Source organism: Zalophus californianus, chromosome 12 (genome assembly GCF_009762305.2).
Source record: "Zalophus californianus isolate mZalCal1 chromosome 12, mZalCal1.pri.v2, whole genome shotgun sequence".
In the NCBI taxonomy this organism is placed as follows: Eukaryota; Metazoa; Chordata; class Mammalia; order Carnivora; family Otariidae; genus Zalophus; species Zalophus californianus.
Genome location: NC_045606.1, coordinates 32,941,741 through 32,950,684, shown reverse-complemented (window position 1 = coordinate 32,950,684; position 8,944 = coordinate 32,941,741). Strand labels below are relative to the sequence as shown.

The window sequence follows — 8,944 nt, the reverse complement described above, 5'->3', positions numbered from 1 at the left end:
TGAACTCATGACCTTGAGATCAAGACCTGAGCTAAAATCAAGAGTCGGATGCTTAGCCCATTGAGCTACCCAGGCATCCCAGTTTGAAAAATTATGTCTGATTCCTGTTAATGTTCTTTAAATATTAGAGTTTGTTCTCTCTATTCCAGGAAAGTTTCCTTCCATCATAGTTGTCAGTATTTTGTTCCACTGATTGTGTTTTCTTTTAAGAATTTCTTCGATATCTTCGTTGCATGTTTTTTGCTTGTCTTCTGTAGTTATTACTTTCTCCAATTTTTAAAATTCATTCCTTTATTACATTCTTATTTTGTCCTCTTTATTTCTGCAGAGGTTCATTCTATGATATCTGGTTCTTTTTGTATGCCTTATGGTTTAATCTACAATTCTCTGCGTACATCTACATCTGTTCCTTAAACATCCTTAAATGCCTCAACATTTATGATGGAAAATTCAGATTTGTTTCATTTGACAGCTTCTATAATTTTTTTTTTTGTAATAGAATCTCACTTTTTGTTCTCTAGTCATGTTTTTTTCTGATGTGATTTCATTTTTATAAGTATGTAATTTAGATTCCATCTTAGGTCTTGCAATATTTTTAATTGGGTTTAACTGCAATTTTTTTCATTGTTTATATTAAAGACAGTTTCCTGTATTTTAGGAGGAAGTGCCTGTTTAGCAGAAATGAAGGTCAGGATTGCTTTCCCAGCTTCAAAACTAGGTTTCCTCTTTGGTTTCACTGTAATAAACTTTAGAAAATATTTATCCGCATAGCTATATTTTTCTGAGATGACATTTGCAGCTTTTTTCTTTGGTTAGAATATAAGTCTCTTTCTTATACACAATATATATTTTTTTTTTTTAACCTCGAACAAATAGCTCTGAATGTACTCTGACCAGTTTCCGTTCATTGCAGGGTTTTGACTATTTTGACATCCTGGATGGTTCAGGCTGCCCCAACACCTTCAGAGTTGTGCAGTCCTCTTATACATATCTACAAATAGGAAACTGGGAAGCTTCCCAGTGCTTATGACTATCCCATGTGTGGCCATTTGAGTTCTCTACTTTGAGTGGAGACCTTCTCTTTGAGAATGAATGTGTGTTGGCAATTCCTGGCTTTCTTGGTTTTTAGAGCCCACCAAATTCCCTTTGTATTCCCTTTTGCTTGTTCTAGCGTAGCTGCTGTTTTCTTTAGGGTCTTGCTGCTGTCAGTGTTTTAAATATACTTGCTCTTTTACTGGGATTTATGGGATAATTTATCATCTTGTTTTGCAATCTCTTCTGTTTATTGCTGCCTAACATATGTCCAAAGTATATTGCCTTAGAACAACAATTTATTGATATTTCTGGGTCATGGATTGAGGTGTGGCACAGTATGGGTGTTTTGTTTCTGTTTCACGTTGTTGCAACTCCAGGTGAGATGACTGGAATGGTTGAGAGTTGGAACGGCGGGGCGGGGTGGGGGGCTTGCCAAGCCTCTTTCTCTCTCCACATGGCTCAATAGGCTTCCTCAGACTAGAGTGGCCTCAAGATATTTGAAGTTCTTGCATAGCAGCTGAAGTCTCCAGGAGATCAAGATGAAAGCATCCAGATCTCTTAAAAGCTAGGCCTGGAAATGGCATAGTGTCTTTTTTGCCTACTGTTATTCAAAGCATTCACAGACTCAAGGGCAAGGCAAATGGATCTGTCTCTTGATGGCAGGAATGCCTAAGAACTGTGTCCTCCTTTAACTCACCATAATAACCTAGTTAGCCTTTTAAAAATAACAGCTCTGTTGAGATCTAATTCATATATCCTGTAATTCATCCATTTAAAATGCACAATGTAGTGATTTTTGGTATGTGAACAGAGTTGTGCAACTTTTGCACAATTTTAGAACATTTTAATCACCCCCAAAAGAAACCCTGAACCAATTTAACAGTAACTTTCATTTCTGTTGGTTTTTTAAAAGGGAGTGGGAGATTCAAAAAATATGACACAGGACCACCACCATTTTGTTCAAACTTGTGATGTTTTTATTTAAAGGGAATATTTCTGGTTTGAGATATGTATTATTGAGACCAAGGCACAGATGCAATTTTAAAAATACATCAGTAATATGAGATTTTATCTTTCCTATTTTCTACCAGATGTTATAGGGAACAAATGATGAAAATAAAAACTGTTTTAGAAAGTTGAAAGTCTATTCTAAATGTATTATTTATTATTCCTTAAATATTAAACAGAGGAAAACAAAGTATTTTGAGAACATATTACCGTAGATTTTGTATATTTCTCAGTAGTTATAGTATCAATCTTCCTGTATTAAATTATGAATATATATATTCCTCACATTTAAAGGAGTGAAAGCTAAAAATTTTTCCAGCAAAGTGAATGAATATTCACCTATATAGTTCTGTTTTTTCTTGAGAACCAATTTTAAAACTGAACTTAGGAATGGAGAAAACACATAAGAACAGAGTTGGAGTATGGGTTGTATAGCAGAGCCTCGGTAGTAAGAACTTGATCCTCTAATGCCGCTGCCCCTACCGTGTCTTCTCCTACACCTTCTCCTTATCCCAGCCTGGACCTCTGCGGCAAGGCTGCCTCGGTCCCAGGGATGGATACTGTATGACTGCCAACTTTCCTAAATTGGGGGTTCCCAAAAGGGAAAAACTTGATCTTCTCTCACTTATGATTGGGGTGATCATACGATAGATACTACCAAGTGGTGATGCATTTGTCTTGGAGAGATGTTAAACAGGACAGGCCATTGGGATAGCAGGGGTACACTGGGCTACTCCTGAGCAATCAAGGTGTTTGGTCCCTACCTAAAGATAACATCTTACTTGTCTTTGAAACTTTCTCTGAGTCACTTGGTAACTGAAGAATTGGGTGCTTTTCTCTCTGGGTATTGTCTTTCAACAAAGACTAGTCTAGTTGAGCAATGGCAGCTTGGGAGGAAGATGGATTTATAGTGAGGTATGCCTCCACCAATATGTAATGTAAATACAACATACTAATTTGAAGAGAGAGGGTCAGTGACATGCACCTTCCAAACCTGACTAATTGAAGGACTCTTTTTTTTTCTCTTAAATGGATTCACATATAAGTTATTTGGTTTTCCTTAAAATTATGCATAAAAATCCCTCATAAAACATGAGAGAGTGTCTACTATGAGCAGTTTAAATTCTCTACCCAAACTTGATTCTCCATTTCTCTAATGCTGGAGATTATCATGGGTTTAACCTTAGTTAAACGTTAGTGTCTAACCTTAGTTTCTTTTCTTAAACAGTAAGGATGATACTAGTCCCTACCTCTCAGGGTTGTTTGAAGGCATACTAAGGTAAAATATGCAAAATGCCTTCTATATACTTAGTCTTATTTAAAGTCTTATATTAATCATATAGCAGGTATTACTGTTCACTGGTAAAGCATTTGGGCTCCAAAATGAAGATTCTTGGTTCTAAATTGCTGTTTCATAACTTACTTAGTGTGTGGCTTATATACTAACCTCACTAAACCTACGTTCTAGCTATAAGATGAGGATAAAACCAATACCTTCTTCTCAGGATTGTTTTAAGAATTGAAGTATAATAATATATATATAAATATTGTAGCCTAGTGCCTGGAAAATGCTAAGCAATGATAGATGTTAGTTATTATTAATAGGATGACTGGTCATATTAATGCTGACAGTAGAAAACTGGATAAGAACATTTACTTCAACAGGGTTTAATCGAGATTGTTCTTTGTGACTTTTTTTCTACAGAAGTCTGACAAAGATTTGAGGGTTTTTTTTTTTTTTAAGGCTCTGTGTCTTCTTTTCATGTATAAATATGGTTTTCTTTGCTACATTAGCATCTTAAATTCTGAAGTATTAAGAGACCAGTTGGTGAGGAAAGGCTTATCTCTTCGTTCTTTCCTCAAACTGTGCATGAAGCCCTGCTCTGTCAGGGCCCCCGGGCTTGTTGGATTTACTGGCAGAGGACAGTGTACTTGCTCTGTCTCCACTCCTGGACCCAGCACATATTTTGCCCCTGAACCTGCACAAGCCTGGACTCTTGGCCCAGACAGGATCCAATTCCCAGAAGGAAGAGGTGCCACTGACCTAGAATTCTGGCATTGTGATGTTCGGCTGTTTGATCCTCTGATTTTTCTCAGCTATGTCATGAGCATCTCCTGTTTGATGGTCATTCCTGCAGTGTGGTTTCATCTGTTTTGTGCCAATGACCTGGATCTTCTTCAAAACAGACCATAATGTCGGAACTCTGTTTTTAATTGAAGATTCGAGACTGATAACATAGCTGGGGTAAGGCTAATCTGGACTCACCTGTCTATAAAGGAATCTATAACTCTCTATAAAGATATTTTCCTTTTTTGTTTAAGCACTCAGTGTATGCTCTGCCTTCTGATGTCTAAAGAAACAACTTGTTCATTTCTTACAAGTGATCTGATCTTTGTCACAAGCTACTTGGCTGGGTTAAAACTGTCCTCTTCAGGTTTATGTTCAGTTTTTCAGAATTCTGCTTTTTTTAATTTCTCCCCAAGATGGAGTCTGCATGTGAAAAGGAGCTCCTGGTCCCCCTTGGCTTCAGAGAGAGGGCTGAAGTTGTGTGTGTGTGCGCTCTTGTGTTGCTCTCTGGATCTTTGCTGGGTTCCGTAACAGTTCTTATCAGCCTGTCGTAGCTAGATGTGTCGGCATCCTCTGCTGGAGTTCGAGCCTGAAGAACATGGGATCTCTCCCTTTCTTGGCCTGGACAGAACTTATGGTCCTATCTGCCATCTTGACCCAACTTCCGTTCTTCTAAGTAGAGTGGCTGCCGCAGAGGTCTGGCTGTGATTCTCTTTTGCTTACTAGCCTATATGCTCTGCTAGTAAAGTGTTAACCCCTGCTAGTCATCCCATCAATTACCAGACATCTCATCCATTAATTTCCACGACTCTCGTTAGGGCATGTGAGAATTTCTGGATTCCTTCCATGACCTTACAGCCAAACTGGAGATGTCCACTCAGGCTCTTTCTCTACCCAACCCTGCTATGTCTCTGACTTGACACTGAAATGGCTTCCCTGGGTTGGCTGCTCTCCCTCCCAACTGCCAAAGCAAACGTGGAGAAAAAGCCCTCCAGAGTTCCTGAGAATGAAGAAAAGTAGGGCTTTCCTTAGCTCCTTATTGGTGGATATAGACTATTTTCCTTCCCTCCTACCTAAAGAAAGGAACTCCAAGTTTTGAATCTCCTGTTATACATTTTAACACTTATTAATTCTGCTTTTTTAAAAAGTCATCTACGTATTTCATTTCTCTTTTCCTGAAAAATTCAGCTCCTGTGTATTAATTTCTTCTTCCAGCACCACAACTGTCCTAATTCTTGGTGATGCCAGCATCACCGAGATCCTCCAGTATCTCTGGCCTCATATCCTTCAGTGATAATGGCCTTATTTCTGCCACTCACGCCTGTTTACAGCCTAGATTTTTTTGTCCTTATTATTAATGATATCTCTTCAATCATTTCTATTTCCAGCTTCTCCTTCTCTGACCATCACTTTTTCTCTCCAGCTGGCTCCCTTTAATGGTCCAGCTCCAGCAATCCTTTTACGCTCAGGGACTTGAAACTAGCTCATCTCCCACCTTTTCCATGTCCTTAAAATATGTCCTTATACCCTTTCTTCTGTTACAGGTCCATGTTTCATCATTATAATCATTCCTTTGCTATAAAACCACCGCTCCCTGTATCTCTCTTGTTTTATTATACTGCCTGGCTATAAGACTGTTTATAGCACCCATGCCCATGCATGAAAACTTGAACATGGCTGGAGAAAAACTTGCCATCATGCTGATTGGTCTCATTTTAAATTTATGACACCCTCAAGTAGGCCCTAATGATGCCCAACAACCATTTATATTTCTCTTGTGTATTCACTTCCTCAGGCCTCAGATAACTTTTCAGACCTTTTCTTTCCTCTAGAACCTTTACCACATCTTCTCTTACTCTCATTCTCTGCTAATGATAATAAAATAAAAGCAATCAGAAGACAGTTTGCCTTGGTTTACCCTTCTCGTATTTCTACCAATGTATATCAAAGCTTGCGTGTTCTCCCTTAACTCCTTTATATGAATGAACTGTCTAAATTCCTAGCAAAGAACATGCCTCTTTTAGTGCTCAAGGTCTCATGCCCTTATCCTTTTAAGAACTTTATGGTTATTCTCCTTTCTCATTCTTGCATCATCCGTTCTCTTCCTGTTGAACTTTTGCACGAGCATATTAGTGATTTCTCTTAACAAAACAAACTGCCTCTATTTTTTTTTTTCCAGTTACTCCCCTCATTTCTCTGATTTATTGGAAAGCTCCTAAACATTTGACTCTGTGCATTTACTCCAATTCTTCTCTTCTGGACTGAACCTACTTAAGTCAGATTTCACACCTAGACCTCTTAAGAATGCTTGTGGTGTTCACCAGTGATCTCCAGGTTGGCTAAATCCAGTGCGTTTCTTTGGATGTCTTAAAGATGATTCAGAACTAACATATCTCAATCTGAACTCTTCATCTTGTTCCCATCTCAAAATCAACATCCTCCTTTACTTCTTCAAAATAACTTTTCTACATGTACTGGAGTGGTGGATACATGACTATGATTTGTTAAAATTCATACAAAGCATTTTTTTCTTTTTCTTTTTTTTTTCAAAGCATTTGTTTTTTAATTTCATAGGATAAAATACAAAGCTATAAAAATTCAGTGATGGCACTTCTTTATTCAAACTCTCCAAAGTTTGAGCCAAAGTCCTTACAATGGCCTACGAGTCCATTCTGCTTTAGTTATAGTGCACCGTCTGTACCTCAAACATGTAAGACACACTCTCGTTTCAGGATCATTGTACCATAGTCAAAGAATGTAGACTAATATTGTTAATTTAAAAAAAAAGACCAATTTTCATAATTGGTCTAATATGTGGCCAGTTTTTTTAATGGTCAAGGGACATTTTAAAAGAAGTATTATCTCTAGCATAAATTTTCAAAACCAAATTTATTATTAGTCGTTCTCTTACCTAGCATCATTTTACTTTTGCTACTTAATCTGTCAGATAATGAGAAAGGATAAAATATGTCACAACAGTGGAAGTGTATTATCCAACATGACCAGGACTGGAATGAATCAGTTAACCCAAAAGATCTATTAAGACTGGGGATAGAGGGCGCCTGGGTGGCTCAGTCATTAAGCCTCTGCCTTCGGCTGGGGTCATAATCCCAGGGTCCTGGGATCGAGTCCCACATCGGGCTCCCTGCTCAGTGGGAAGCCTGCTTCTCCCTCTCCCACTCCCCCCCTGCTTGTGTTCCTTCTCTCTCTTTGTCTCTCTCTGTCAAATAAATAAATAAAAAAGACTGGGGATAGAGTTCGAACGGGAGGGGGAGTGGAGAGCGGACCCCAGTGAGCCCTGAAGCTGCCCTCCCCGCTTTCCCCCTCCGCCCCCACTTCCCTAGTTTCCATCACACCCTGGGAAGCGGCCGCAGCTGCAGCTCCCTCGGCCTCACATCCGGGTACCTGCCGTTGGGGACAAGAAGGTCATCGCAAGGAAGGTTTTGGGAACAGTAAAATGGTTCAATGTGAGAAACGGATATGGCTTCATCAACAGGAATGACCCCAAGGAGGGTGTATTTGTACACCAGCCTGCCAGAAAGAACAGCAACCCCGGGCAGCGCCTTCACAGTGTAGGAGATGGAGAAACGGTGGAGTTGATGTTGTTGAAGGAGAAAAGGGTGCGGGGGCAGCAGTGGTGACAGGCCTTGGTGGAGTTCCAGTGCAAGGCAGTAAATATGCAGCGGACCGGAGCCATTATAGACACTGTCACGGCGCAGGCGTCCTCTATGCAATTCCCAGCAGAATTCCCAGAATAGTGAGAGTGGGGAAAAGAAGAAAGGATCAGAAAGTGCTCCAAAGGCCTGGCCTCGAGAGCAGCGGCCCTGTTGCAGGCGACAGTTCTCACCTTACTACATGCAGAGACCCTCTGGGCGGCGCCACAGTATTCCGGCCCTCCTGTGCAGGGGGAAGGGATGGAAGGTGCTGACAACCAGGGTGCGGGAGAGCAAGATGGACCAGTGAGACAGAATGTGTATTGGGGTTGGAGACCATGATTCCGCAGGGGTCCTCCTCGGCAAGGACAGCCTAGAGGGGATTGCAAGGAGGAGGATAAGGAAAATCAAGGAGATGAGACCCAAGGTCAGCAGCCACCTCCGTGTCGGTACCGCCACAACTTCAGTTGCCAACGCAGACGCCCAGAAAACCCTAAACCACAAGATGGCAGAGAGACAAAAGCAGCCGATCCAGCAGCTGAGAATTCCTCCACTCCTGAGGCTGAGCAGGGCCAGGCTGAGTAAATGGCCAGTTTGTCATCTCTACCATCACTACCATCATCCAGCATGAAGGAATGAAGATGATATTCCAGCAATAAGTAATAAACAAAAGTTGGTACTGAAGACCTTAAGTGCTTGCTTTTTTGCCCATTGTCCAGAGAAATAGAACTATCTGCATTATCTATGTAGCATGGGGTTTTTATTATTTTTGCCTAAAGACGTCTCTTTTTGGTAATGACAAACGTGTTTTTTAAAAAAGCCTGGTTTTTCTCAATACACCTTTAAAAGTTTTTAAATTGTTTTGGGTATCTGGTCGAGTTGAGATTTTTAAAAACTTCATTTTTAATTCATAATAAAAGTTTACAATTTGAATTTTTTTTCCCAAAAAAGTCAACAAATGGCAAGCAGCCATTAATAAAGGTCTTAATTAAAAAAAAAAAAAAAAGGACTGGGGATAAAGAGAAATAATGTATACATATTGAAAACTTTTTTTTGGTTTTGTTTTTGGTTGAAAACATTACCTGTATTTACTTGTTAATCTCTTGATGCAGGGCCAAAGCCTTAGAATGTGGGCCCTAAATTGGAGTTCTATTATTTGTGTGGCTTAACCACACCTCTT

The 8,944-nt window shown here is 39.8% G+C and overlaps 1 pseudogene; it reads left to right on the top strand.

The window, feature by feature from the left end:
• Positions 1 to 2,923: 2,923 nt before the first annotated feature.
• Positions 2,924 to 8,349, top strand: LOC113911109 (annotated as a pseudogene).
• Positions 8,350 to 8,944: the final 595 nt, after the last annotated feature.